General features: G+C 33.2%; 1 pseudogene; it reads left to right on the top strand.

The window, feature by feature from the left end:
• Window positions 1–1081: 1081 nt before the first annotated feature.
• LOC143049553 (uncharacterized) overlaps window positions 1082–18259 on the top strand; it is a 122267-nt pseudogene continuing 105089 nt past the window's right edge.

Genomic DNA, 18259 nt, shown 5'->3' with positions numbered 1-18259 from the left:
AAAAATTGCTGACTGGGGAGAATTTTTATTTTCAATTTCATTTTGTAAATACCTTCTTGACTTATTTTGATTTTCTTTCTAGTAATAAAAATATTAAAGAAAAACTTAATGATTTTATGAAAATAAATGAATAGAAGTTGCAAAATCTATAATAAAAGCTAAACCTTGCTACAAAAATGGATGACTGGAGAGAATTTTTATATTCAATTTCATTTTCTAATTATTTGTTTTAAGTTTCTACAAAATGAAACAGAAATCAAAATCACTGCTTAGGGGTTTGCACGAAAGTAATTTTATTTTATAAATAAGTGAGTTATTGTCTAACCTTAAGTAAAATGCGCTAGAACGTCAGCTATATAATTATGTACATGTTATCTGGGTGTGGATATATAGATATAGAAAAATATCAGCCTACGAGCCAGAAATATGAAGCTAAATGTCGAGTGAGCGTAGCGAACGAGCCATTTAGCTTCATATTCTGTCGAGTGGGCTGATATTTTTCAATATCTATACATTACACATTTAGATAAGATTTTTATCATCTTTCAAAGCAATGTTTTTAATCAAAATTTCCTTTTTCTAATAATTTTGCGGGAATTGTTATTACCGGAGTGTCTCTGTTGTAACTAGGCAACACACGTCATCGACATATTAAACCGCGGAACACCTTGCGGCCAAAATACGCAGGGTAAAATATTCCCATTAACTACATGAAGAAAAATGTTTTTTGTACATGATAATTCATATATGGGTGTATAATATTTGAAGATGATACGAAAAAAAAAAGAAACACGGCTTAATGAAAGATTGAAAAACAAAAGTATTTCATATCACCAGAAGAAGAAAATATCTACTCGCTGACTGCCGAACAACTTTTAAGCATACGCTTCACAAAAACAAATCCAGAAATATCGCATCAAAATGTTGTTTGTATTAAGTCTGAGAGTACTTAAATATTTAGTAGTCGTAATTCGTTAAGGAGAAGTTAATTTGAGAAAGACGGATATTAGTAAATTGACCTTTTTGTATGCAATACCTCGACATCTCGCACCTTGTACCCGCCATTTGTACGTGAGAAGACATGGAAGGTAGGTGTTATTTTTATACCGACTTCCCCACCAAATTGCATTGGGACGGTATTTGGTTCAAGTTATTGAGTAGTACTATTTCCTATACGTGCTTTGCCTAATGTCATCACTGACAAAAACATATTTTCCGGGGGTATTTTCTTCACTGAGGAACAAAAACAACCAGATCACCTGAAATTTTGGAATGTGTTTTCAATATTGCTTCGCTGCATACTGTTGGTCCATGTACATTAATATACATGACTTGTATCATTCTTTAGGTAACTTGGAGAATAATTGATAAGATATATCATGTTTATGATTCTTGAACAAATGTATATATGCTTTCAGTGTATTCAACTAGGTAGCTCAGGGGTCAGAGCATCTCTATGAGAAGGTCTTAGGTTCAAATCCTAACTTAGTTACACTGAAACAGTTAAATACTATAAATGGAATCTAAACATGTTGAACATGTATTCATCAATTAATATTTTGCCTACTTGAGTCTATCTCAGGTGAATGATCAATGTACATATATAGCCAATATAAATATGATTTACACCAGTTTTCACATTGTAACTTGAACTTATATTTTATACATGTATCAATAGAAAACCTGACAACTTATATATGCTTATTGATAATCATAGAAAACCAAGTAAGGTGAACATTAAATTAATGTATTGATATCACTTTAATTTCAGATTTGAACAAAGTATTTTAAATTATCAGTTTTTATACTGATGCATAAATGAAATATAGAATATAGTAAAATCCAATGTTCATGAATGATTTCGGTTTTAGTTATCACTATCACTATCACTGTCAATAATACATGTACGTTTTCGTTTGTTCACTTTGTTCAAGTTGTTCTTATTAGATGGTTGCTGATCGGATGATGTTCCATTGGTAAAAGTAAAGTTAAAATTTCCACTATGAAAGGTTGCATTTGTAAAAAGACCACTCATTGCAGGATGCACGTTAGGAAAATTAAAATTCCCATGATAGATCGACTGATTACTGTTACTGTTACTAATAATTTCTGCTGACTGAGACTGTGTTATTGTTTCTACAGGTTTAGTAATAGTATGTATTTTACTGTTTGATATTTTTGGATTATTTGTTGATAAAATTAATGAAGTCTTTTTCTGCTGCTCTAAGCTAGTTTTTGAATATGATAAGAGACTGTTCACATTTTTATGTCCTGTCCTTTGAACAATTTCAGTGTCCTGAACTCCTGCATCTTTTTTGTTTTTGTAAATACCCTTTCCTTGCACTGTGACCTGTGAGCCTCTTGTCATTATTAGGCAGTGCTTCAGTTGCCATACTTTTTATTATTTTTGAAATTGATTTTGTACCGAGCCTTTGACCTTTGTACCACAGTAATTTTGAGCCATAATTATCGTCTTGGAATGTTGTGGCTTGTATATAAAATGGGGTATCATCTTTTTTCATTGTTTCTGGTCTTTTCTGTCTATAAAGTTTGTTTGCGAATACTGGACATCTAGAGTGGTCATTTTTATTCTCCATTGCAATGGGTCCTGTCTTCCGTAAATTGGAAAGGGAAAGATTGTCACCCTGCCTTGTTTTTGTTTGTCGTTCGCGACAATACTGGAGATATTCATCTCCATTGGTGTCCACCTTTAATGTTATGTCCCCCCAACATAAATTGTAATGTTCTGTAAAATGGGCTATCCATTTCACTTAAGTGTTCATTTGTGTCTTCTTCTGGTTCCCATATTGCATCATCATCAGTTTGACTTTGACTTTCATGTGCTGAATTTCCCCCGAATTGATGTCAAAAATGTCTGACGAAAATAAGACCTTAGACTTGTCAGAAAGGGGTTGTTGTATTGCTGTAGATTTTTTTTCCATTTTTTTTTTATTTAAAATGAAACGTTCAATCTTGAGTGTATATAACATGTGCATTTAATTAATCAATTTTTATTATTAATTTTACTGTGAATTTGATATTGAGGTCAGATCAATAGTTCAAATCAGGTCAAATAGTTCAGTTCTGAAAAAAGTAGTCCCAGCAGAACTTATCAAGACTGCCGTCGACACCGTTTTATCAACATCTCGTTACAGAAAGTAAAGTAATTTTAGGAAAAAAGAAATGGTCAATTTGTAAATAAGTACTGCAAGTGTAATTTGTTTTATTAGGAGAATATATTTGGTGACTTATCACCATTACAATACAAGGCAATATGTTGGGAGAATTTATTGACAAGTCCTGCTCACTTGATATGTCTCCTCACTTGCAAGTGCTAACTGGATACGAGTTTTACGGATATGTTGAGGAAGCTGATATAGCGGTAGGGAAGGATAAGATAGGTTAGAAAGTACTAAATAAACAAAAGCAAGTTGTGAATGAATGAGTTGACGACCAATTTTTAACATATTAACAAATAGACGTACTTACCAAGCAAACCTAGCTTTCTGTGAAGATCTACAGAGTATGACCTTTTCCTTCAAGGTGTTAACTAACATGTGTGTTCTATCTTGTGATGGGGCCCAACTCAAAAGTACTCTGGTGTCCAGACATACATGTTCATTGTTGTTCGTCTCAGGTTTTATATTCCAAATATTTGTAGGTGTAGATCAATCGATGATTGGTGTCAACGGTATTGTAGGAATCTCAATGTTCAATTTAGTTGTGATTTTCATAGACAAATCCAATGGTAGCTCATAGTTAATTACAATTGGCCCTTTTGTACATTCTTGTGTGTTTGATGAGGTGGTAATTTCTTAGGTTGATACAATGGTCGAGTAACGGATAAATCTAAAATGTGTTCTGTAGCAGATACATGCAGTTTTGTTGGTTCCTGTTTATCAGTCATAGTAGTAACGGAGTCTAAAGGTGTTGGTTCTGAAATAAAAAGCGTGGAGTTCGAATTAAGATAAGATTAGATTCAGATGGTTCCTGTGGTTTCAAGTCAATAGAGAAATTGTCTCGTGAATTACTGGTGACATTTCTTTTTTAGATGTTTTGCAAAAAGCTGGTCTGCGGGAATGACACTTCCAGTTGTGATTCTTCAATAGCAGACTCATTGGTGAAGGAGTACGGGACTCCACATTAAACAGGTCGGAGAATTCTGTCATGCTGGCATCTAGAAATTCTGTGAGCTGTCTTGTTTTCTCAGTGGGTATTGGAGGTCTAGCATATATTCTTCCTTCTCACACACAGTTATTTCTTTCTGTAATGAGATTGGTGTAGTTCTCATGGTATTTCTAAGGCTGCCTGACCCGGAAACCATCAAGCTTAGATTGTGAATAAAGGCACCAGTGACACTTTATAAATTTCTTGCTGTGGGACCCTGATGTTAATTTGGAGGCTGTCCCTAATTGAAAATCTCATTGACTGCACAGAAATGGTAAGGGTAGATAAAATCTGTTTTCAATAAATCACTCATACTACAAAATATAAAATCAAAGTTTTCTAAACACAATGGCCCACTTTGGTTCTGTATCAATACATACTAGAACACACCCGCGAAATCGCGGGCATATACAGCTTGTGAACTATTGTAGGGTGATTTTTTTATAAAAGATATTGTATATGGAGAATTTCATAAAAGGTATCAAAAGTCCTCTCCCTTTTTCCAAAGTCCGATATTTGTTTCCTTTCAGTTAAATTTAATTACTTTCGTGTTTCTGGCCTCAGACCACAATTATTCTTTTACTTTGCTACAATGCATCTTTTGGTTAAATAAAAAAATTGCACCGCTTCAAACATGAAATAAATGTAACTGCTTATATATAGACCATTATTAGCCTAATATAATATGCCATGTTCTAGAACAATCAAACAGTGCTTTTTCTTTTGAGAGCCTTATAAATATTCCACAGAATGGTAGGATATGAATGTTGTATAAATGACTAAGACCGACTTAGGCTAATTTGATGGGTGGGCGGAGGGGTCCTGATCCCGCGGGCTTAAAAACATGAAATCCCGAGATGCAGAAGTTAAAGAAATTCATATCCCGAAATCCCGAAATCGAAAAATATGTTCCCGGATCCCGTAAGGATCAATCCCCAAATCCCGAGCTTAAAAACACCAGATCCCGACGTCCGGAAAAAGGTCATGTATCCCTTTAATCACTACCCTACTTTCATTTTTGCCAAATCACTACTTTCCCCTTCAACAATAAATGTTCATGCCCCATTTATGGGCGTTATGTCTTCTAGTCTCTGCATCCGTGCGTTCGTTCGTTCGTCCGTCCGTCTGTCCCGCTTCAGGTCAACATATCTCGTAAAATAATCTGTTACAACAATGACATATTTATTGCGCTTAAAGGTTCATGTCACTGGACCTTAAATATCAAATGATACCCTTTCTAAAGGTTCCCGGCAATATATGTTTTCCTTTGTTCCCTGGTATGATGAGAAGGTTGGTTCCGTTTCCGACACTCCATGCAACGCTTGCACCACCTTTGTTCAAAATTGGTATACCCAGCCCAATAAGACCTATGCCTCATTCTAGCTATAGTACGTTTAACCGCTGAATGACCCTTAACTCACCATTATTTAACAGTAGTAACACACATTGTCTATCTGCACTTGGTAAAACAAATTGTAAATTTCTGTCATTGGTTGTGGTATTTTCCCATTTTCTATAAAGAATTCAATCGAAAACTTCTTGGAGCCTGGTAATGTGCTCCTCAAATGATTAAGAAAACATAACTATGTCATCTAGGTAGATTACACACATGTCTCATTGTAATCCAGATAAAATATATTGCATAATTCTGGAAACGGTGATAAACCAGCGTTACACAGACGAAAACGTTTAAATTTAAAAGGGCCTTTCTTGGTAACAAAATCTGATATAGCCGCGTCTTGAGGGTCCATGTCTACTTGTTGATAACCACTAGCCAAATCGAGAGTACTGCACCATTGGTTTCCTCTATGTGCACCAAAACAGAAGTATATTCTAGGTAAGGGAAAATTGTCTTTCATAGACATATAGTTGACGTAACGACAATTTATACACAGACGAATTGACTGGTTTTTTTCTTACGAACAACTTTCTGATAATACAGTTTCAGTTGTCCAAGCACAAGTATTTTTATATAATGTCAGCAAATTCGTCATATTCATGACACGTAAAGGTAAATTATCTCCCGTGAATTTGCAAATAGATTTTGCAACAAGGGCACCTTTGTTCTAAAAAGACTGACAGGTATGTCAAAAATCATGTAATGGTTCACTATTGGGAGGTATTGTTACCTGCTCTTCAATTGATAGTTAAGCTTATAACAAACTAGGTATATGAATTTCTAGATAACAGTCCACAGTTTGACTATGCAATAAAAGATTGTTATTTGGTACAGCAATCACACATTGATACATGAAAGTATATTCTAGTACAACATGTATGTCAATATCAACAACCACCACATTTTGTATATGCACTGATTTTCTATTGATAATGGTAACTTAATTGTGCCATTTTCAAGTTAATAATTTTATATGGTTGTAACTTGGTTTAGAAATGTTCAGGTAAACTATCAAAAATGTTGAAACACTATATATATATAAGCTACTAAATGCCCAAGTATCAATAAAACAATGAATGGTTCTACTAAAATTTTCAACTTTCGTGAATAACACATCATGATCACTTTTAAAATATTGGGTTTTTTTTCGAAATAAAGGATTCAGCTAGGAGGTGAACCTCTCTGCAAGCAACTAACAGTTTCCCTGGTTTGAGAAATTGTTATGAACACTTCACTTATTGTTTGGTTATTTGGTTGATTAAAACTTTGGTTTTTATTATATTAGCCACTTTTCATTTGCTGAATAAATTGATTGTTGTCAATCATGCGTTTTTCCCAATCCCTGTTTCCAACAGTAATAGCATGCCTCTTTTTCTAAATTCCGACCTTTAAAATGGCTTTTCGAAGTAGTTTAATTGGTACTAACTTCACTGACCTCTGCAAGTTTCATTAAAATTTGATTTTCTATGGCTTGAATCAAAAGCTTTTAATTTCAGAACCAAATTAAGGGAATCACCAATAGCATCAATATTTGATTGGGTAAGAGCCCAAAGAAATATGTCATAATCATTCAATACTTCTCTTAAACTTCGTTAAATACAGGTGACATCAGCTATATTACAGGGTTTATCTGAAGATTATGGTTCACAGGTGGTTTGCTCTGGTAATTTGGTATGTAGAACTAAAGTGATCGCGGTTCTGGAATTGTCTGCTACAGCAGTTTATATAGTGCCGGAAATCCGCGGACACAGAAAGTGTGTCCGTTACTATATGGATAATTGTGTCCAGCAAATTAACGTATTGATTGGTTGTAAAATCACATATACGTAATACGGGTTTCTGGAATATAGGTCATCTCTGTCAATTCTGATGGGTCTTAAAACCGGAAGTTACCACGGCAATAATATAGAAAACGGCGCAAATATCTGTGTTGGTAAACAGTTGTATGACTAAATGATTATAAAACAACACCCTATTGAAGGTAATATGTTTTACCATTTTGGACTTTTGTATAACCAAGAGCAGTGATTTAGTCTGTCGTTGGGCTAGGTGTTTAATTTACCTAATATTTGTATTTCCATTTCTCGGAATTTTATTGGTCGCAATTTTTTTTTTTAAGATTAATTATGTTTTTCCTCAGATTGTCTCGGTTTTTAAAGGATACATCTGCAATATATTTAGACACAGGAATCGCGCCGCCGAAAGCGATGCTATATATAATGGTTATTTATTTTATCATGTCGCAACAGGATTTATGTAAGTGATATTTTAGACATGTTAGAAGGATTAAAAAACTTACGATGCAAAAGGTTAAAATTAACATGTTTTTTCAACGGAAATAAATTGCAGTAATATGCATTAGTTCGAATTATAGTGGTTTATGATTCCGAATTATTGTGAAATATAATACCGTATCAACAGAAATTGGTATGTCAAGAAACCTACAAGTGTATAGAATAATTTATTTTTTTCTGCAAGTCGAACTTTTTACATCATTTATTTGAAGACTATAAGATTATACATTTCATTACAGTATAAATATTCACATACTATATGACGGTTTTACTATAATAGATCATGGCTTTTTGGAATGACAGATATCTTTAACAGAACTAACTGAACCAAGAATGATAGTCTCTTTTACAGATAATTAAGTGTGCCCGAATGATCTTCTGACTTTGACGGACTATCTTTATCATTGATGACTGAAGTATGTTCGATTTGTCGTTCTCATAATGCTGCTTCCTTTTCTCATTTATAGCTCAACTTCGAATAGAAATATTAACTCTACTGTGTGTTGGGCATCGGCATCAAGTAACAACTGTCTTGCAAGTCCTTACATGTAATATAGAAACAAATAACATTAACGGTACCAATTTTTTCTGCACCAGATGCGCATTTCGTCAATATATGTCTCTTCAGTGATGCTTGTGGCCAAAATATTTGAAATCCAAAGCTTATATAAATGATGAAGAGCTATAATCCAAAAGGTCCAAAAAGTATAGCCTAATCCGTGAAAGAAATCAGAGATTTGCATGAGAGAGATACATTCCTTAATTTATAATAATTTCTAACATTTTGTAACAGTAAATTTTAATAACACAAAAAATCCGTATTTTCATGCCAGTACCGAAGTACTGGCTACTGGGCTGGTGATACCCTCGGGGACTAACAGTCCACCAGCAGAGGCATCGACCGAGTGGTAGTTATAACATTAACAGAGTTACGTTTCATTCTGCACAATGGTTCTAAAGAATATCAATTATGAATGACTCATCGACGGACAAAGGACGCCAGACTAAAATTGCATCTGACCAAACGAGCTAAGAGTTGTTAAATAGAAAAGCAGTGAAATATTTTATCTACTACATGTTAAACTTGAATATTAAACGCAAATGAAAACAACACTTTGTAAATTTAGATTCATCCTCGTTAGAAGATTCAACTTAAGAAACGTTTAATTATGGAGATAGACAGTATGGTATGATGGGAGCGTGAATGAAAAGGAAAAATTAATGCAAGCCTCTTTGTATTATTTTTATATTTACAATAACCTCTAAATGAAGTTGAAATTTCTGATCGTATGTCGATAATATATGTATTTTTCCCTTCATCGTGTAATAGTTATACTCGTCAAAACGTATAATTTGTATCGCAAATAATAGATTGTACACGACAGGCATACTATTATAAAAAGTAAGCTACAAACTGTTACTGACACAATGTGTTGTCAGTGTCCGTTGTTTCTCTAATTTCAGCTTCCCTGGTGACAGAAACCAGCTTTAAGTTATAATTCAGTCTACAAAAAAAGATTATGATTGATCCCATTCTGTTAGAGAACGTTTTGTAGTCTAAACAAAATTATATCTATCTTTTGTTTTGTTTTTAATTTATCTTAAATAATTCAATAAGTGAAAATGAACATAAAGTTCAAGTCATGTACTTCTTCGTAAGCTGGATTTGAAGGTATATATGCATTTTTTTCTTTTTTAGGCAAACATGATGACCCTTTTGATGTCGGATATAAATTGAGGTTCAATTTATAAAAATCGAAATCCTTCAGTAACGGGAAAGGAGTAGGTCCGGTAAGGACTGATGTTGGCCTCAAATTTCAGGTTCATTTGACGAAAGATTTTGGACACTTTTTAAACACTTTAGTGTCTATTTCAGTTGATTCAATTAGTTAATGTGAAAGATTTTAACTGAGTAACTCATTAAAAACGTTCCGATTCAAGCTTAAATATGAAAAAAACGGAAACCGTCTAAAATTTAACTAAAATGCTAAAATTTTAGTAATTAAGCATGACATATTGCTGCTGGTACCCAATATGTGTGCATTGTATTGTCAAAAACAGCCCATACTTATGTAGCAGAAGCATTCTACTTTCTAATAAATAACTAAAAATTTAAATGTTAACAATTTTGTAAAACTGCTATATTTTGGGGCCAAAAAGGGGTCTTAGCGGAACTACTCCTTTCATAAAAACTGGTATGTTTATTTGGTTATTTCAACAAGACAAAATCGAGTTTTTTCAAAGTAAAAATTGTTGTTGTTATACTATAGAGTCAAGACTGACACTTCAGGGATTTTAATCAGAATGTTTTTGCCATATATTTCCACAACAAGATAATTAAAGGATTGCTATTGTCAACATCAGAAAGTTGTCGACATTTATTTCCGTGGCGTAACGATAAAGGGATTTCAATTGTCAACATAACGAACAATAGATATATGTTTAAATGTCCTATGAAACAAAACAAAACATACGGGAAACATTTCAAAATGTCAAAATATGATGCATTTGAACTTCTATAATACCAAGCGCACTGGATATATATAATTTATATCAGACTAATACGTGATAAACCCTTAGTGTAAACTTTTAAGTATTGTTGCTTTCTTTACATGTTAGAATTCATCCAATGTTTGTAAAAAAAACACTATCAAAGATACAAGGCTTATTTATAAGAACACGAGACATGTCATAAACGATACAAGTTGAAGACCAAATAAATGGAATTTAGAACCATTAAAAACTAAAACATAAAAGAATTCGATCCAAACCTAGGCGTGGAGGTAAACAAAAGTTAGTTCGTTTTAAATTGAATATTTAATAAACAGTACATGAATTTAATTTATCTTTCATATAAGTACTGAGCCTAAGATACCATCGAGTAAGAAATGTTAACCAGCAGTTTTTTTTTATCTTTATTGTTAACCAGCAGTGACATCTCAGACTCCACACTGATAGTTTAGTACGCCAATTGCCCGTTTGGTCTACATCTGACTCTCTAGTAATGCTTCAATCAAAGCCGTTGGAAGGTCATCATAAGGATCATTAAAATAACAATAATTCAAAAAACAAAAAAAAAGGAAATCTATGCCTTATAGCTTAATTTTTGGTGTGATCAAAGGCTCCGCGTTGAAAGCCGCTCTTTGACCTACAACGGTTTACTGTTTACTTATTGTGACTTGGTTGGATATCGTCTCATTGGCACTCATGCCACATCTTCTACTTGGGATACAAAATGGGATACAAAATAATCAATCAATTCAAAAAATTATGTTAAGTGAGAATGAATTGAAACAGCAAGAACGAATGACCTTCTTAGTACAAAGGTTTTGTTTACTAAACAAGCTTATTATTCGGTCAACATTGAAAGATGATATATTTTGCACGAAGAAGGTGCTGTTGATATATGAGTATTATAATCATTAGAATATGTAGGTAAGGAAGATCAAAAGCTTTACATTGCAACTGAACGAAAGCAATTAGCTAGCTACCTATACAATAGTTTCGAAACGAACTAGTAAGTTAAATGCAACGAACTAGTCAGTCAATGTCAAGTGTATATGAAACTGTGTTGAAGGCTTGATAAGCTGGTCACGGTGTTATTTCAATGGTAAAACTAGACTACAGGTGTAATACCACCATTTTTTTGTCCCTATTAGTCTTTTTTTAAATTTGCACTTTTCAAAAAAATTGTTGCGGGGTCAAGGTTATTTGAAGCCGCGTCTTAACCTTGGATAGCGGTGTAACAGTACAGTACAACATGAGACCAAATTATAACAATCAGTTGACAAAGGCTTAACTTGTCAAGTCGATACAATGGGAAAACGCCTAACAAAAACAGGAGGACATGGGGTACACGTCTCGAAACGACAAAAAGGTTTTCTTTTTAGTTGTATTTTGAATTAAATACAGTTGATAAGGAATGTTTAAATTATCAAAGATAATTGGTTGCTGCTGTCTTTTTTTATAAGAGATTAGGAGTGATCTTTAGATGTAATACACCTCAAGGTTTATAAGATACATTGATTTTCTAAAAGGTTAAAATTGATTTTCTGTGACGACTAAATAAATGGCACAAATATTAAAGTTCGAAAACCCGGTGTGATGTGGGAAAAACTCATAGGAAACAGATTTATCTGCTTACTTAATTATTTAAAGAGGAAATGTCGAATGTTCTTTTAATTGCCAATTAGAAAACTATACACGAAAATTAACCGCTATTGGGTGCTGTACGACCATTAACAATGAGTAAATTTCAATAGCACAAAAATATCAGTCTTTTAATAACTAACAGTAAAACATCAGCTAATAACTAACAGTTAAACAACAGCGGTATCGGCCCAGTGGAAGTAATAACATGAAAGGTACCTATTTATTGCACACAATGTGCATGTAGACAGTTTTTGAAACTATTTTTCAGGGATGCTCAAGGAAAATTATTTGATAATCGAAAAGTAAGAATATAAACACTTCAAACACAGCGTAGATTCATATTATATGTTTTCCATTCACAAATATAAGCTTCTAGAGTAGGATTATAACAACTGTATAGTCAATTGTGAGAAACCAAATCATAAAGGAAAACAAAATAAAACCAACTATCTCCTTAAAAGATATGAACCTTTGCTTCAATAACATTTCTTGTAAGCAAAAACTGTTTATCATAATAGTATTTATCGATTGATCGGTGTTTGCTTAACGTCCAGTGGGAAATATTGTATGCATGTTCAGGTCGAGAACAAGTTAACATTAAAAAAGAAGATACTAGTATCGACCACAGATGCAACAGGTAGTTCTTGGTTGGGATGAATAGAGGACATTATGACTGCATGCTTAATAGGGGTAGATTTTATCATTTCAATGACCGCATAATCCCGAAAAATAGTTGTGACAATTGTTGTTAAATGTAAAAAGAGCACCTCCACAAGCATTTAATTTAAATTTTAAGTCCATATTCTAATCGGATATGGCTAAGTATTGTACCTCCCGAACAGTTCCTTTGGTAACGGTTATACCGACAGAAGGGTATACCATACCGGTATTCCTGCCCCTTAATTATAAGCAGACTCATACCTTGTCGAAAATCATCTTATCAAAAATAAGACAAGAACATTTATGCTATATATAGAGAGAGATTTATTTCAGCTTGCACGATTACCTTAGTTGTATTTGGCAAAACTTTTAGGAATTTTGGTCCTCGATGCTCTTCAACTTCGTACTTTATTTGGCCTTTTTAACTTTTTTGGATTCGAGCGTCACTGATGAGTCTTTCGTAGACGTAACGCGCGTCTGGCGTATATACTAAATTTAGTCTTGGTATCTATGATGAGTTTATTCACCTACAATACGGTAGTTTAGAAAACAGAAACAAACAGAAAACAGTTTCTTTTAAAGTGCACTTTCTTTTTGACAACTGCTTGTCAATTGTGTTAACTATACTGAAAGACACATTGGATACAGACTAATACTGTAGATGTAATTGAAGATATTACAGACAAGGATTTACTTTTACAAATTGTTACTTGGATCGAGAGTTGATTCATTGACATTCATACCACATCTTATATCTAAATATTAGTTTTATGTAATCATAGTTACAATGTACCCTCTAGTTTATACTTTACGTGTGTTAGGTAGTATGTACAGGCGTATTTTTTGTACTTCTGTGTCAATGTCGTGGACACGTATTTCTGGATGATTGCGCCCTGAAAAAAGGTAAAGTTGTTGGTTTTGTCATAAATTGTCTAAAATTTAGAAAAAAAAGGGGGAGTACCGAACAAGGAATAAGTAATCAAGTAATCCTAAATGGTAAGCTATAATGATCGCCAAACAGGAAATAAAGCACGACAGACGTTTAAAGTACTTACACACTCAAACTCTCAGCATTATCAAAGAGGGACGAAAGATACGAAATGGACAGTCAAACTCATAGATTGAAAATAAACAGGCAACGCCATGGATAAAAATAAAAAGACACAGACAAATAACAGTACAGAAGACACAACATAGAAAACTGAAGACTAAGCAACACGAACCCAACCAAAAACTGGGGGTGATCTCAGGTGCTCCGGAAGGGTAAGCAGATCCTTTAAGCTGCTGACTGAATAAAAATCTTTAACATCCAAAGAAACCAAGCAAATGTTGACAAAAATTGATTGTACTATGAGTGTTGTAAATTTCAAACTATCCCTAATTAGGATGTACAAAAAATGTAGCTGCAACTAAAACGTTTTAAGCTCAAACCCCAAAATCTAATCTCTTTACTGCACACAAGTCATGAAAACTTTTTTTTAAATCTACTCAATACAATAAACCTGCTTTTGTCGTTAACGGAGGTAAACATGCCATCTACATGAATGGTCTTTTGTTATAAACAGATTATCTTCCTTACGAGTCTTCACAAAATTTTGATTGATTGATTGATTGATTGGTTGTTTGTCTAACGTTTTGTTACAAATATTTAATGAAGTTTCGGATCGGGAACAAATTAAAAAATCGTAAAATAAAAAAGCAAAATAAAGTTGTTTAATTTGATGAATGCCCTTTTGTGCTTCTTTGTTACATTTGTTTGTTTTTATGTTGATTTGATGATAACAAAATGTTGACTGTTGTATCCCTATTTTTTGACATTTTTACCTCTGTGTGTTTGATATGTTCACACATCGTTGTCAATATAATGAAATGTAATGCCACTGTCATACAGGTGAAAGGTTAAGCTAGCTATAGAACCTGGTTCTATCCACCATTTTCGACACAAGAAAATGTAGGGACCAAGTCAGGAATATGACAGTTGTTATCCATTCGTTTGACATGTATTTGATTTTGTTTAGGTACTTTCCTTTTTTAATTTTCCTCAAAGGCCAGTATTTTTGTGATTTTACTTTCAACCAATATGTAGGTCATGCGAAATTTAGGCTATACTATATATGAAGTATTACCAAGAAGGTGACTGTCTAAAGGCCGAGTTGTTGCAAAGGTTCTGAGCATACAGAGGCGGAGGCTTATTCTCCTAACCAGTCATTGGATTTAACGTCCCAATTCTGACTTTCGAATCTATCCATCCCGCTTAGTCAATTATTGACAAGCATTTAACTGCCGGTCCAAAAAAAATACCCATGAGTGAACATATTTTTATCTAACTTTCCCCCTATGCATTTCTACATGTAGGAATATTATTTGTTAAAATCAACAGTATAGACACCGGGTTATGTTGGCGTAGAATTTTCCAAAAATTAACTGACAAATCGGCTATTATCATGATTATTATAAAAAAAATCTGCAATACCATACACAATAAATACTAGGGACAACAAAGAGAAAACAGGAAATCGAACCTAAACCTAACAAATCTCTACTGTTAACATGACTCTATAACTCATTCATCTAAAGCTCTTGGCTACATGTACCTACTTCTACAATACGATTGTCTGTTATGTATATAAAAGCTTTGTATGTCTGTTGTACCGATGTGTATCATAAGTCCATTGATATATTTAAAATAGATAATTTTATCTTAATTGCATCCCATGGACAGCCGACAGTTAATCACACATAACATCTTTGAAGGAAGGGTTCGATTCCCAGTGAAGGAATATAAAATTTACCAATGTTTAAGGAAATATTTTCATTAAATTCCACAAGTGATCAGAAATTATTAAATTCTCTAATTTAATAAATTTGAGAACATAAAAAACATAATTCAATATAATTTAATGAGTCTATTTCAGAGACAGATTTAGAAAGCGTTGCTTTCTAGAAAATGAAACCTTGGTAAATGAATAGGCTGACGTCAACGCAATGGTTTAAACGTAGACGACCTGTATTTAAATATATTTATTGTTTCTAAAGTGCGATATTTGTTTTTTTATTGTTCATTGTTAGCGGAACTTAATTATTTTTCCTTAATACTTTTTTCTGAACAAATGTCTTCTGGAATGAACTTTAAGCTAAAAACGTATGAAAAAAAACTAATTTAAGATAACCAAAATCTGGATTGCCGAAGTTACATGGAATGCAATGTTTTCTCCTTTCCGATCTGATCGATACAAAAGATCTAAATTCATAACAAACTTGTTTTACTAAAGATACTTGATTGAGTTTAGAAACAAATAGCATGCAGGCACTGTTATTCGTATTTATTTTGTCTTATAATAACCAATAATAATACCCTGTTTGAATCAGACTTCTGAATGTGAATAGATTGATTGTCGTCCAGTAACATAATGTTAGGAATTGTAAATAATTGGTTCGAGAAAACCTCTTGTTGTATCATTTCAACAAGCTTAGAAGGTCAAAACATTGTCAATGACAGGTTTGATGAATGATGAATGCATTTAACTCTAGCCATGATATTATTCCAACAAGGTTTTCCTTTTTATCTCTCGATCTCTTATAAGAATAATGGATTTGCAAATTGTAAACACTTAAGAAAATGAATGACTTATATTGCGGTAAAATTTAAAATTGAGAATGGAAATGGGGAATGTGTCAAAGAGACAACAACCCTACCATAGTAACATTTTATTCCAAAATTAAGATAACATTTGATCAACAAATTGTTTTTAAAACAAAGTGCAATTTTAAAAGTTGCTGTGTTAACGTTGTTCTGTTGTTTCAAGTGACCGTGATAATTATTTAGACAAAATCATAAGTCTTAAAATATGGTATTAAATTGATTATGTAGAATTAATCGTCCAGACCAAGAAACTTCATGATATATATAAAATGATACAGTATTTGAAATGATTAATGTAGTATTCATGTATACCTGACAAAGAGACAATACGCATCAGAACAAAACAAAAAAGTAAGGGCTTTTACCACTATAAAAGTTTGCAGAAGCTGAAAATATGGAAAAAGTATGACAAAAATACCTAACGCCAGTGTGAATTCAAAAATCGGACATCTGTAGGAACTGAAAAAAAAAATCAACCAACGGAACAATAATATATCTGACTTTGTACAAGCAATTGCGTGCTAACCCTGGTTTTGTAGCTAGCCTGGTACTTGTATGACAGTTGTTAATAGTTCCATTATATTTGTAAACGCACTCTAGAAGCAGTTTTGTTCATTTCCTTTAATGCTGGACATTAATGAAATATTTGACTCTGACATGTTTCAAAACAGTAAATATTTTGAAACATGTACTTGCCAAAACTACATCTTAAAGCAGATTTTCAAAACAATAATATGCACCTGTTGGTTACCTTCTGCTGTTGTCTGCTCTATGGTCGGATTGTTGTCTCTTTGGCACATTCCCCATTTCCATTCTTAATTTTTTTTTTAATATATAAACGATATGTATTGAATATATATCCAAGTTGACACGATATTCCTGAGTTTGTGTTACCCGTCTTTATTTCCTTGACCGGATGTTGCTGATTACAAGGAAGCTATTGAACTACGGGGTCCAAGTGGTTAAGTTGAAGTCATCCCTTTTAAACTTTTACGGACGCCATTACGAGTTCGTAGACAGTTATTGAATAACTGAGTCAAATACAACTGTAGCAAATGATGTTACTACATCACTTTCTCTCTTTTTTTTTTATTGTGACATCACAGAATATGTATTAAGCATGCGCAACGTAGCTGGTGCCTCTATTGGAGCCGGTTCTGTCTACCTATCAGTTGCATATGAGATCATCCTAACTTAACGGCACCTTCCCTTAGACTCATAAGTTTTAAATGTTCCTTAGTATTTGATCTACCGCCTTTTTTTAATTGTACAGAACAACCATTTGTCATACTATATATCTAATCGGGGCATAGAAGTTGGTTAGCTTAAAGTCTCATTTTATTTTAATTTCGTTTCGTGTTCGTTGTATAATTTATATGAAGGTGCTTTATAAGATTCGCTGAATTTTATTTTTAAATAAAACAGTAATAAAATGTGGTGTGATGGTCATTGCAATGACGATCTGTCAAAGACAACATTACAATAATGTGCTTATTAAACTATAGGTCACCGTATTGTCTCCGACAATCCGCAATAGTCGCAGTATAACAAAATGGGAATTAATACAATTTAAGAGAAACACGACGGCCTAATTTTTAAAAGAACATCCACCTAAACACATTAACAGACAGTAATACAGGATTAATTAGTTATCAAAGGTACCAGGATTGTAATTGAATACGCCAGACGTGCGTTTCGTCTACATTAGACTCATCAGGGACGCCCAGATCAAAATAGTTATAAAGCCAAACAAGTACAAAGTTGAAGAGCAATGAGGACCCAAAATTCCAAAAATTGTGCCAAATACGGCTAAGGTAATCTATTCCTGGGTTAAGAAAGTCCTTAGTTTTTTTTTGAAAAATTCAAAGTTTTGTAACAGGAAATTTATAAAAAGGCATGGCCATATAATTGATTTTCATGTCAACAGCGAAGTGCTGACTACCA

This window comes from Mytilus galloprovincialis, chromosome 10 (assembly GCF_965363235.1).
Source record: "Mytilus galloprovincialis chromosome 10, xbMytGall1.hap1.1, whole genome shotgun sequence".
Lineage (NCBI taxonomy): Eukaryota > Metazoa > Mollusca > Bivalvia > Mytilida > Mytilidae > Mytilus > Mytilus galloprovincialis.
Note: the sequence above shows the minus strand (reverse complement) of the source record. Positions and strands in the feature narration are given on the sequence as shown.